Source organism: Mustela erminea, chromosome X, assembly GCF_009829155.1.
Source record: "Mustela erminea isolate mMusErm1 chromosome X, mMusErm1.Pri, whole genome shotgun sequence".
Classification (NCBI taxonomy): Eukaryota; Metazoa; Chordata; class Mammalia; order Carnivora; family Mustelidae; genus Mustela; species Mustela erminea.
This window is the reverse complement of record NC_045635.1, coordinates 17053179-17067644: the sequence shown is the minus strand read 5'-3', so window position 1 is coordinate 17067644 and position 14466 is coordinate 17053179. Positions and strand designations below refer to the sequence as shown.

Sequence of the window (14466 nt, the reverse complement as noted above, 5' to 3'; positions counted from 1 at the left end):
TATATTCCTTTACAGCTCAGGTTTCCAAATTTGGTATCAAATCAAAGCTGGAATTTTAAAGCTACAAAAGCATTCCAGATGATACTCAGAAATGCACACATGGATTTGTTTGGGAAGGCTGAGCAGACTGGACAGTAATGGTAACCTTTTCTAACTCCAAAACTAGCCCTCTCCTCCTAGTCTCTGGTTCTCTCCACATGAACCTCTCCTTCCCTCACCTCTTCTTTCCTCTTATCTTCTCTCTCTTCCCCAATTCACTAGCTCATTAACTGTTTCATGGAGGAGACTGGTACTATCACCACTGTTTCCTGCCTCCCCCACTCATCTTCCTGAAGTTGCAAGGGTTAGTAGGAGAAAGGATAGGAAGAAGCAGCCTTAAAATTTTAAGGACTAATTGTGTCTTTGTAATAATGACTATAGACCTGGATTTCATCATCTTTGAAGAGAATTGTTTTTTTTTTTTTTCTTTTCGTGCTTAATTCTCTTTAGGTCTTCATCAGCATCACAGTGAGTTATAGCAGTTAAACCTACAATCTGTAGTCCTTTTTTGGGAGGAATCTTAAGGGGAAATGAGTCCTTTCATTCTTTCAACAAACATTTGTTTCCCAGGCACCAGAGACACAGAAATGCATGAGGCAGATACCCGCTTTCACCAAGTCTCCCACAGGAAATTTTTTCTTAAATGGACTGGTATTACTTTTGATTTTATCTTTAAAAAGAATCATCATGGTATAAGACAAATGGTAACATATCAGGGACTCTCTCCTGAAGTTTATTTTATAAACTGTAGGGATAAGAATCATGTAACCCATCTTTTTTTTAAGATTTTTATTTATTTATTTGGCAGACAGAGATCACAAGTAAGCAGAGAGGCAGGCAGAGAGAGAGAGAGAGAGAGAGAGAGAGAAGCAGGTTCCCTGCTGAGCAGAGAGCCTGATGCAGGTCTCGATCCCAGGACCCTGCGATCATGACCTGAGCTGAAGGCAGAGGCTTTAACCCACTGAGCCACCCAGGCACCCATAATCCATCTTTCTATATCTGCTTCCATGCACATAACATAGGGCCCTTGTGAGAAAATTTTAATAGCCTCTTGAAAGATGAAATACATCATAAGACAGCATGGCAAACATATTGTAATTCAGAGAGCAGGAAGACAATGAAAGTACATTACATAAATAAGCAATAAAACTTTCAGAACAGGATGTAGTACAATTATAAAGTTGTGCATGTCCAATAACCCTTCCATGTAATATATTTAAAATAGGCATGTATCCAAATGTCCATGGTCAGCAAAGTGAATAAATATGGAATAGATACACAATTGAGTATTATATGTAGTGAATGAACTACATAAATGGACAAAACATGAATGAATTCAGAAACACAAATCAAGTGAAACAAGTAATATGCACAGTGATACCATTTTTTACAAAGTTCAAAGACAACCATAACTAAATGGTATGTTTAAGAAAAATATATAAAACTATTTTAAAGAGGGGTGGCTTGTGGTGCAGTTGGCTAAGCCTCCAACTCTTGAATTCAGCTAAGGTCATGACCTCTGGGTTGGGAGACTGAGCCCTGCTCCAGGTTCACGCTCAATGCAGTGCCTGCTTGTACCTCTCCCTTAGCTCCTCCCCCTCCCCTGCACACTTACTTTCTCTCTCTCCCTCTCTCTCTGTCTAAAATAAATACATGAATAAAATCTTAAAAAAATTAATTTAAGGGGAAAAAAAACCCAATAAACACCCTGAGAAGAGGTGGGGATAATGAGATAGGGAGGTAATGTTCTACTTATTAGATGACACATTCACGAGTATTTGATTGATTGTTATGCCTCATAACATATATATGACATGCATTCTCTTGCATATATATAAAGTATTACATAAACTTTAAAATATAATGCATGGAAGAAAACAGAAGTCTGAGAAATATCATCCTGCCACTTGCCATGTAAAAGAATTGAGCAAGTATAGTACACCATACCTCCAGTTCTTCTGTTATTGCTGATGGTGATACTGTCTACATCTTTAAAAGTGTTTGGCAGGATGCTCATATATAATATAATATAGTCAAGGTTTTCAAATAAAATAAAGCTATGAAAACAATCTATTTCAGCATTCATTTTCATATAATATATGCAAATTTTTAAGTTTTTTTTCATAAGTCAGGCCAGTGTCAGAAAGCTGGAAGGATATTGTGATTATGTCCCAGTGTTCTAAATGGTGCTTTCCTAAAGTCTTAGCATGCTATAATCTTATCACTCTTATTTACATTTTCATCCTGAGCTTTCAGAAAATTTACAGCTACCAATAAATATTTTATATCAAGAATGAGGATGTATCTGTGTGTGTTTATATTTATGTCAGTTATAAAACTGTATTCTAGGCCTTTTAAAAAGATACAGGCATACAAATATAATATAATTTAATCTCAGTTTTACAAATTCTATATATTTTTAGTTTTACATTTGTCTTTAGAATAAAAGTCCTCAAGTTATCTGGATATTATGCCTATTAGCTTTAGATCTAACTTCTGATTCACTACATAAGGACTATATAGAGAAATTTTAAAAAATACTGGTTTTGCGGGGCGCCTGGGAGGCTCAGTGGGTTAAAGCCTCTTCCTTCGGCTCAGGTCATGGTACCAGGGTCCCTGGATTGAGCCTTGTGTCAGCGGGGAGCCTGTTTCCTCCTCTCTCTGCCCGCCTCTCTGCCTACTTATGATCTCTGTCTGTCAAATAAATAAATAAATAAAATCTTAAAAAAAAAAAAACTGGTTTTGCTACCTCATGATCAAGTAAAACAGCTGAAGAAAACAAAGGATTAAGTATAATTACATTGAACTAAATATACTGTTTGTTTAAATACAAAGTAAAGAAACCAGAATCACCTTTAATGTTTCCATCAACAAGTATGCTAAGTAATACAATCCGTAATGTTTAAAATTTACATATAAAACTTGTCCTGGTTTTCTGTCTGAAATGCCCCAGTTACAATCTCAAGAGCCCCAGTCTAATTTTCAGGTCACCTAGAATGTCTGATTCAGGAAGGTTTAAACACTAACCCTAATATAGCAAAAATAGTATTTAAAGTTGTGTCTGAGATGAATGAGAGGCTATCCTGGCTGGGCTTTTATAGGTTTTAATACTGACTACATGAACCATATAATACATACCATACCTACCCCAGTATAATTTATATCCCAACTTTAAAACTTCACATAGATTATAGATTTACTACTTGAGTCTTAATATCCCTTTTACAACACACACTATGTAGGACTGAGTATTAGACACAGGCATTGCACTTTTCTATGTTTTGAGTTCTCCATTTTCAATTCTAGGTATTGTGAATATGTGGATGGGATGGCAAGTCCACAGGTGACCAAAATTCACTCCTGTATTACATCAAAATATCTTCCAAAATATGAAGCACAGTCATCAGTTTGCATTAAAATCCAAAGAGCATTCCTAAATTAAATCAAAGTCCTTTTAAAAAAAAGCACTCAGGGGCACCTGGGTGACTCAGTGGGTTAAGCCTCTGCCTTCGGCTCAGGTCATGATCCCAGGGTCCTGGGATCGAGCTCCACATCAGGCTCTCTGCTCAGCAGGGAGCCTGCTTCCTCCCTCTCTCTCTGCTTGCTTCTCTGCCTACCTGTGATCTCTGTCTGTTAAAAATAAATAAAATCTTAAAAAAAAAGCACTCATTCTAGAAATAGGTCTTTCTTCACTGGTACGCAATACTGAAAGTTATCAGAGCATCACTCCTTCTAATTTTTACAAAATAAAAACTACCTGAGTTCAGTTTCCAAGGGCTTTTTTGCTATATAAGATAATTAAAATGGCCATTTATTAAGCTCCCACTGAATGCCAGATTATGGGCTAGATCAATTTCCATTACTCACAACAACCCTACCATAATCCAATGAGATATGACCCATTTTTACAAATAAAACAAAATGTATCAGAAATGTGAAGCAATTTGTTAAAGTTCATACACGGTATCGAAAAGAAGAGCTAAGATAATGAACTCAGCTATACTTTATATCAAAGCTCACTACACTATTTTGCCATTAAATAGAAGACTAAATGATATAAAATGTCAACCAAGGGGTGCCTGGGTGGCTTGGTTGGTTAAGTGTCCAACTCTTGCTCTCAGCCCAGGTCTTGATCTCAGCATTATGAGTTCAAGACTCGTGTTGAGCTCCATACTGGGTGAGTATTTTTCTTAAAAACATAAGTAAGTAAATAAAATAAACTGAAATAAAATAAAATAAAAATGTCAATCAAGAAGGTAAAGCAGGTACTGTTCATACAGATAAAGTATAATGAAGCAAAATATAATAGCTATTGTCAGAAAATTTATAGGCCAAATTTCCTTCAATAAATTTTTAATAAAATTTATTTATTATTTTTTAAGATTTTATAGGGAGATAATGAGAGAGAGCATGAGTGAGGAAGAGAGGGAGAAGTGGGCTCCCGATGAGCAGGGAGCCCATTGTGGGGCTCGATCCCTGGACCCTGGGATCATGATCTGAGCCAAAGGCAGATGCTTAACCAACTAGGCCACCCAGGCACCCCAATCTTTAATGAAATTTTAAAAATCACTTCTAGCCTATTTATTTTTACAAAATTATGCAATCTTTATTTTTAATTTTTATGTTTTTTAGTATTCATAAATATATGTTCTAAGAATTTAAACCACAAATACCAATTCAGTAAGTCCTAAAAAAGCTCTTCTTTTCTCTTAAGTATTTATCTTGAGTAAATAACAACTGGCTTAAAATAGATTAGATTCAGGTAGGAATACATTTTAAAAAGAGCAATACACTTAATATGTTCATTTATATTTTTATTTTAAAATGCATATTTAGAAAATACTTTGTAAATAATTTACTTTCGCTCATTTGTATTTAAAATAGTGTAAAGGTAAGAAAAGAGATTAGAAAACATATATACATAATCTAGACTGAGTTGTCCATCAGAAATAAATACTTTCAATATTGATGTTTGAAGAACATTTTTTCCATTTTCTTGAATAAAGATTGAAAAATAAAATAACACCAGTCAGACTGGTTATTATCAAGAAGACAAAAAGTAACAAGTGTTGGTAAGGATAGGAAGAAAAGGGAACACTCCTTCACTTTTGGTGGGAATGTAAATTGGTGTCACCACTATGGAAAACACTGGAGGTTCCTCAAAAAATTATAAAAAGAATTACCATATGACCTAGCAATTCCACTTCTGGGTATTTATCCAAAGAAAATGGTAATACCAATTCAAAGAGATACATGTTCATTGCATCATTATTTACAATAGCTAAGATAAGGAAGCAAACTAAGTGTCTATTCCCAGAGGAGTAGATAAAGATGTTGTGTATATATATATATATACACAATGAAGTACTACTCAGCCATAAAAAAGAATGAACTCTTGTCGTGTGCAACAAGATGGATTGACCTGGGGGCATTATGCTAAGTGAAATAAGTCAGGGAGAGAAAGACAAATTCTGTACGATTTCTCTTACATGTGGAATCTAAAAAAGCAACGAGCAAACAAACAAAACAAAACAGAAACAGACTCATAGATAGAAGAAACAAACTGCTGGTTACCAGAGGGCAAAGTCAGGAAGACAAGCAAAATAAGTAAATGGAATTAAGAGGTACAAACTTGCAGTTATTAAAAAAAAGTAATTCATGGGGATATAATTTACAGCATAGGAAATATAGTCAATAATACTGTAATAACTTTGAATGGTGACAGATAGCAACTAGACTTATTGTGAAATTCATCATGTATAGAAATACCAAATCACTATGTTGTATACTTGAAACTAATATGATATTTTATGTCAGTTATGTCAGTCATCTAAATCAATTTTAAAAATAATAAAAATAAGTTTAGAAAATAAAAGAAATAAAATACATCTGATGAGTAAATGTACAATAAAATGGAACAAATGAATTGTAGAAAAGTCATACTCACAATTTAAATACAGATATTTATTGTAGGAAAGCTCAAAGCAATAGCACAGCTTTTTCTGGTGCTTAGGTTGGGATGTCTGTAAATATTTTTTATAGTTTATTATATTTTAAAAGATTAATGAATATTGCCACTTTATAAACTTTTTAAAAAAAAAAACAAGTCTTAAAGAATACAAAAAAGCTAATTCAAAACGATATATGTAACCCTATGTTTATTTCAGCATTGTTTACAATAGCCAAAATATAGAAGCAGACCAATGGTCCATCGATAGATGAATGGATAAACACACATACAATGCAATATTACTTAGCCATAAATATGGCTGAAGTCTTGTCATTTGCAACAACATGGATAAATCTAGAGGGTATAATGCTAAGTAAAATAAGTCAGTCAGAGAAAGATAAATACCACATTATTTCACTGATACATGGAATTTAAGAAAACAAAATGAACACACAAAAAAGGATACAAATAGACACTTAAACAGAGAACAAACTGGTGGTTACCAGGGAAAGATGGTTGGGGGGAATGGGTAAAATAGGTGATGGGCAGTAAGAGTATAGTTAGCATGATGAACACTGAGTAACATATAGAATTGTTGGATTATCATATTGTACATCTGAAAATAATGTTAACACTGTATATTAATTACACTGGAATTTTTAATAAGTCCTAATATGAATGATGTGGTAAATTAAAAAATGGCATAAAACTAAATATGAAAGAAAATAAGCAAAATGATGACAAGAATTTTCTTTGAGTGGAAGGATTATAAGCAATTTTTTTTCTTTTCAAAACTTCAAATTTTTCCATAAAGCATATATTACTTCTATAACTTTTAAAGATATAGAAAAAAACCATACTATAAGATGTACTATATATAAACCTTTATATTGATGGCATAAAACATCAATGGAATGAATGCAAGCAAAGATCATAAGAATTCAACATCTAAATGAAATTTCAGCTCTTGATGATGATTCAGTTAAGATTTTTTGAACAGTACATGCTATTTCTTTAAACTTTGAAGGATGGAGAAGGAAAGTGTTGACTGAGCAGTAGGTAACAATTACTGCTCAGTAATTGTCCTACTAAAATAGGACCTTTTTAAGAAAGGTTTCTAGAATTTCCTTCTTTTTTGCATTTGCATTCACAAGTTAATTTAAACAATCTCATGTGAAAGACTATTGATTTTTCTATTTTTTACCCAACGTTCATCTGGGAATGGTAATCTAAAGTAATGTTTCAAACACTATTCAAAAAGCCAGTGATATCCAAGGACTGAGAAAATGAATCTAAAAAGGTTGAAAAATGAGCAAGCCCATAAGAAAACAGCAAGACATTTTAATATACACAATTTAGAGGAGATATTTCAGGTAAAAGTAAATTACCAGAACCTGGTATACAACATTTCAAAATCTGATCAACAGTGTTTCACAACCTGTTGAAATTTTTCTTTCAGCATGTGATCAGATTTCACTGTAGATGCAGCTAAAGAAAACGAACACCAAATGCAGAAAAAAGAAATCTGTATATTCACTATTTAAAACAAAGTTGTTATTCTAATTCCTTTTAGCAAGTCTCTATTTCTCACCCATTCTATAAATATTACTTTCCTTTTGTTTTGTACTTTACTTCACATTTGTGAACCATTTTTAGTCTAATTGGAGTCTCACAACAGAATTACTTCTGTTTATAGATGGCACAAGCAAATGCACACTGGTTTGTCATAGAGCAATAGGGCTAAGCCTCAAGTCTCCCAGTATTCACGATCTCTACCGTTGGTCCTTTGCTTCAAGTATTCTGTATTCCACCAAAACTTATAATAATTTTTGATAGAGCTGCTACCTGTTAGGGAAGGCATCATAGAAATTATTTCAATACTGACAAGAAGTGAATGGGTGCTGGGGCACCTGGGTGGCTCAGTCAGTTAAGAACCTGCCTTTGGCTCAGGTCATGATCCTGGGGTCCTGGGATTGAGTCCTGTGCCTTGGGGACTGCTCAGTGGGGAGTCTCTCTGCCTCCCCGTACCCTTGTGACTTGTACTTGGCCTCTCTCTTTCACCCACTCTCTTTCTCTCTCAAATAAATAAGTAAGTAAGTGCATGGTACCTGTCTCATTTTCCTGATTCTGTTTCTGACAGTGCTCTAAATGAAGCTTCGGTTCTCTGAGAATTCTTTCCATTTACGATTTTAAAACTAGTTTCCCCTTTTGCTCAAATGTGTTATTACAACCAACCTTATGTGGAAAGGAAAGTGTTGAGGGAGGGTTCTTTTTAAAAGGCTTTAAATATAATTATCTAAACTCATCACAACTATAAATAATTAAAACAAATATAGTAGATTAAATCAATTCCTCCAAACAGAGCTTGTTAAAGAAATTTATAGTCTCTTTCTCCTCTAATGTTAGCACCACTTTAAATATAGGTAGCCAATATCAAGAGGCATTTTCCACTTACTTCATAGTACCACCCCTTTGTGTTAAGAAGGGGAAAAAAGCTATTTGTGACAGTTTATTTTTAGATATTGATCATCTCCTCTTGCTGCAAAGGGAATAAAAATAATTAAAGTTGAGTGAAAAATAATTTGAAGTACAGCATATTTCAAAGCGTAACTATCATCATAACTGTTCAGATGAGATTTCTTGAAAGCCTGGTAATAAATGCATGCCCTAGATATTTTTTTTTAAATCTACACTTTGCTTATTCCGATTGGCCTCTTTTACTGGTAGCTTAAGTTTAATTCCTGTCTTCTGATACTGCGTACAATTCCAAATGAATGCAGTGATTAGTGTGTATACAATGGCTGAATGAGATCATTAGATGGACACTGACTGTAAACTGTACCTTTTATTTTAAAATATAGTAAGTAGGGGCACCTGGGGGGCTCAGTCATTAAGTGTCTGCCTTTGGCTCAGGCTATGATGCCAGTGTGCTCAGATTGGCCAACGTTAGGCTCCCTGCTCAGTGGGAATGCTGCATCTCTCTCTCTCCAACTCCCCCCGCTTGTGTTCCCTCTCTCACTCTCTTTCTCTTTGTCAAATAAATAAACAAAAATCTAAAAGAATACAGTAAGTAATTGTCTATGCTGTGCTCTTTTATCAAAGTATTACTTTAATATATATAGCATTTATTTTTTTCTGACAGCTCAAATTCATTTTAGAAAATAAAGAAAATAGAGGGTATGGAGAGGAAGAAGATGTGGTATACAGACACAATGGAATACTATGCAGCCATCAAAAGAAATGAAATCTTGCCATTTGCGACAATGTGGATGGAACTAGAGCGTATCATGTTTAGCGAAATAAGTCAAGCGGAGAAAGACAACTATCATATGATCTCCCTGATATGAGGAAGTGGAGATGCAACATGGGGGGTTAAGGGGGTAGGAGAAGAATAAATGAAACAAGATGGGATTGGGAGGGAGACAAACCATAAGTGACTCTTAATCTCACAAAACAAACTGAGGGTTGCTGGGGGGAGGGGAGTTGGGAGAAGGGGGGTGGGGTTATGGACATTGGGGAGGGTCTGTGCTATGGTGAGTGCTGTGAAGTGTGTAAACCTGGCGATTCACACACCTGTACCTCTGGGGCTAATAATATGTTACATGTTGAATAATCTTTTTAAGTTAATAAAGATAATTAAAACAAAAGAAAATACAGAAAATAAAAGAAAGTAATCTAAATGAAAATCCCTCATAATTTCATTATCAGGAAACAACACCTACTTTTTAAAAAGATTTTATTTATTTATTTGAGAGAGAGAGAGACAGAGACAAAGATAACAACAGAGAGCACCAGTGGGGAGGAGAGGGAGAATCACACTTCTGCTGAGCAGGAAGCCGGATGTGGGCTTGATTCCAGGACCCTAGGATCATGATCTGAGCATGAGGCAGATGCTTAGCCAACTGAACCACCCAGGTACCCCAATAAACTCCTATTTTATTTCATTATTTTATCCATCAACATCATTCCTATTGTTACGATAGGTAGTAATAGACAAGAGCCCAGAAGAACCCAGTACCAAAGATATGACATTATGTAACAATAGAAAAATAAGAGATTATTTAAGAGATGATTTATAAACACTAATAAATCATGCTTATAATTAGTTTTCCTTTAAAAGACATGTCCTGTTAGTATTCTATATTTGCATTGTGTTTCAGAAGTTTTGTTCACTTTCATTCTAGCATTAGAAAGTGGTTATGAGGATCTACTCTCTTATTTTAACTCATGAATAAACTAAGATATAAAGTGATGGCTATCTCTGGATATCTCTGGGGTTCTTTATATAACTAGCAGAGATAGAACTAAAGTAGATGAAATAAAATGAGTAACACTTCAAGCATTTAATTCCAACTTTTTCTTGGAAGAGTACAAATGAGCATGTGCTAGCCATAGGGGACAACTGGGTCTCAGGTCAATTTATTTTAACAAGGATGTAATTGGCACCTACTATATATGAAAATGAACAAGACAACATTCTTGTCTTCAAGGAGCTCATAATCTAACAGAAGTGAGACAATTATTATTCATAGCAGACTATAACTGCTATAGGTGAGATATGAAATGCTATGTAAAGTAAGATCAAAAGATTTCTACATTTGCCCACACAACAAAGAATTATATCTAATAAGTCAACAAAGAAGGCAAAATATAGTAACAAAAAGTAATTAATAAAAAGGTACACAGAAAAAAACAAAGAACAAAGAACAGATAGGAAACATAGAAGACAAACAGCGAGGTAGTATATTTGATCCCAACCGAATAAATAGTAACATTAAATATAAATGGTCTAAGTAGGAAGAAGGTACAAAGAGTTGTGGGAAATAGTAACAGTTTCATGAATAAGGCACTTCCTAGAGGCTTTAAAGAATAGAACATAATTCTACCAGGCTGAGATAAGAAAATATATGGAGCATGTCCTAAGGAGACCCCGCACCCTAGAAAGATGAGACCACAAAATCTATTTTACACAGTAACTCATCTACATGAACTGGACTATGATTAAAATATATGGGAGTACTGGAAGATAAAACTGAAATTATGGTAGGACCCTACTTGGAATCCCCATGAATTCCAAAGAAAAGAGTTTCTAATCAATTTGGAAATCAGAAGAAAATTGCTAAAAATAACAAAATTAAAGCTGGGCTTTGGGATGACCATATGACAATGATACATTCTATACTTATAAGTAATTTAAATCAAGATGTCATGAAAATATGTTTTGTTAAGGGAAATTGGTATCTTAACATTTCCTTTAAGGTACAACAGAATAGGGGCACCTGAATGGCTCAGTCAGTTAAGCGTCTGCCTTTGGCTCAGGTCATGGTCCCAAGGTCTTGGAGTGAGATATGAAATATCTCTGCTATTTGTACTCTTGGCTCCCTGATCTGTGGGGTGTCTGCCCCTGTGCTCGCTCGCTCTCTCTCAAATAAATAAATAAAATCTTTTTAAAAAAGGTACAACAGAGAAGACCTAGTTAAAATAGATGATTTAAGATATCTAGTCAGGTGCATGTTGGGATGGCAAAGCAAGAACCCAAACCAGCTAGGTACAAAGGTTTTTGTTCAGAAGCATCTTAAAGGTGACACATGGAACAGGACATGTCATGGGAAAATGAGAGTGAGTTAGAAGGAACTGTGACATATATTACAAGCTGCTGAACTTAAAAAAATAGAAACAGGTAGTGTTAGATCAACATGACCTATGAAGGGCAAGGCATCTTCTTTAGAACAGAGTGTACAGTGGGTGGAGAGTACAGAAGTTCCTACATCTGAGCATATTTGGAGTATTTCAATTATCTGGAGTATTTTCAGTAATTTTGTATGTGGTAAAGTCAGAATATACACACAGTTCAACTTGTGGAAACATCTCTCTCTACTCTACCTAATGTTTCCTGACCTGTAAAGAGAAGGACTTAAACCCATTAATGCCTTGAAGCAGATTCCTAAGGAGAATGTCAGGCCACACAGTGCAAGCTGTTAGAGGTCCTGCTGAGAGCATAAACAGCCTCTGAGGGCAGTATCAGAACAGCATATGTTTATTGTGAAGTAGTTGTCTATAGCAGATATTCATACATTCTGGACACAAAAGCTGAACCACTTGTCACCTGGAGAGTAGATTCTTAAAATAGCAGGCTGGGTAGGAGTTGGTTGGTCATATCTGACATAAACCACACTTTCAGCACTGGACAATCTCTCTACAAAAGATCTTAATTCACTGAAAATAATTTCAGACCTTCCTCTCAATGAAACATTTGAAGGTTAGAAAAGGTATGCTCTGGAACCTGTAAGTCCTGTAAGAAAACTCTCCATTTATGATCTCACTCTATACTTAACTAAAGCTAATTTTTTTTTCAAGATCACTTTGTTGATCCCCTTTTGATATGGGAAAACATTCTGTATTAATCAAGCGAAAATGAATACACCTGAGTACTCTTTGTCAAGAAAACAACATAATTGTCATTTAGATTTTCACTCTCAGTTTAGAAAGCAACAGAGAGTCATCCAATTACTCAAAAGCAAACTTTAAATAGGGTATTCAGGTCCAGATGTTTGGAGGAGAGGAAAGAACTGAAAAACACCACTTTCTGTCATAATTATGCTTGGAAATGAAGTTATCTTGCAAGCTGATATCAGATGGATTACATTCTCATAGAACTGACAATAAATAGGAGTTGCTCATGTATAAAAAGTTAAAAAATATATATTTTTAAGCCTCACACTTAATTCTACTTTCTATCAATTGTTTTCGGTCTCATGTATAAATAAAAAGCTTACAAAACAAATAAAATACAGTTATCACAGATCTGGATATGGGGCACTTAATAATTCTTGTTTTATTAGGATTGCTTAATACAGATTGCTACTGAGCACATACTTATATTAAAAGGCTATGCAAGATTATCATACAAATACTGTGTAATATATATCCCTAAATCAGAGAGAATTTCTAATAATCTGTTATCCATACCTCAAATCTTTGGTTTAGTTTAATGCCTTTAAAAGAAACAGTGTTGTAGAAAATACATTTTTAAGAAGTGTCATTGATAATAAACAACTATAAGAAAAATAACCCATAGATTATATTAATGCTTTTACTCCTGGGCCCTAGAACAGTGTAGGAAAACCAGAATCACCTGAAAAACTAGCAAACATGCAGATTCCTGGGAACTTCCCACAGTACATTTCGGATGTATGCCAAGTATCTGAATTTCTAACAGGTTTTCATGTGATGATAATGCTGCTCATCTGTAGACCCCCCTGGCCCAGCACTGCCCTATAACACCATCAGCTAAAGATGGCCTATGGGCCAAATTCACCCTGTAGCATTTTTTTTTTCAAAACATGTTTTACAGACACTTAACCACCCCCATCCATTCACGCATTGTCTCTGGCTCCTTTTGGTCTACAACAGAGTTGAGTAGTTGCAACACACCTGCACTACACAGCCTATAAAACCTTAAATCCTCAGTATCTGATTCTTTTAGAAAAAGTTTGTTGACCCTTGTCCTAAAATGTCACTCTTCTCCCCATTATCCAGTTGGGATTTTTGAAATTCAAAAGTTAAATTTACTGCTATCAAATATAAAGACATGCAGTGAGACTGTTAATATATCTCAAAGCTCATAAAAACATTCACAATCTCCACGCATGTCTCTGAGTAACCACGAGTTGCTTTCTCACTGCCATGATAGAATCCTGATGAATGTCCGATGTGCTCCACAATTAAAATTCATGAACTTACTCTTCTTCCTATAATTATCCCTGGTAATAAAGGACAAGGAGTAGAAGAATAAATCATCAGCGTCCCCAGTAATCTTCTGTATCATCTTATTTTCTCGTCTGCTTTCTTTCTGCATCACTGGATAGGTTAACAAATGCTGGGTCCTGAGAACACAGTGGCAACAGGCTACCACCGGGGCTTAAGCAGCATGGTAACAGTGGGCTTCAGACTTCACAGATGTGTTTTATTATTAACTTTAATTAAATATTGTAAAATATGTACTAGTCAATTTACCACCTTAATGTTTCTTTATACCTTGTCCTAGGCTTGATTCAAACACTTATTTTAGCTGCAGCACTCCTGAAGGCATTTGATTTGGGGATCCCTGGGTTGGATAATATTTAAAGTAAAAAACCAGGACATGTAAATAGATCACTGTTAAAAGCTATTATGTATATTTTCTCATATGTGCAATATATAAGTGAAACTAATAGTTGTAGTAATAAAGAACAGTGCCTTAGAGCAAAAGTTTTAGACTGTTATCTAAATGGGGCAATTTCATTTTGTGAAAGGAAGTATAACCCTTCCCACTAAAACGTGAGACTACCAGACCTACAACTTAACAGTGATTTCTCTAGAGGTTCACTTTACTTTTTTACATCTGCTAAATAAAAAGCTTGCTTCTTGGGCTACATGAATAGTTTCTCAAATCATATATGTTTATTTAGAACCATTTGTCTTAGAGTAAGAAACTC

At 34.8% G+C, this 14466-nt stretch overlaps 1 protein-coding gene across 5 annotated transcripts in view; it reads right to left on the bottom strand.

Moving 5' to 3' along the window:
* CNKSR2 (connector enhancer of kinase suppressor of Ras 2) overlaps positions 1-14466 on the bottom strand; it is a 281217-nt gene that overhangs the window by 173751 nt on the left and 93000 nt on the right. The window lies entirely within an intron of this gene.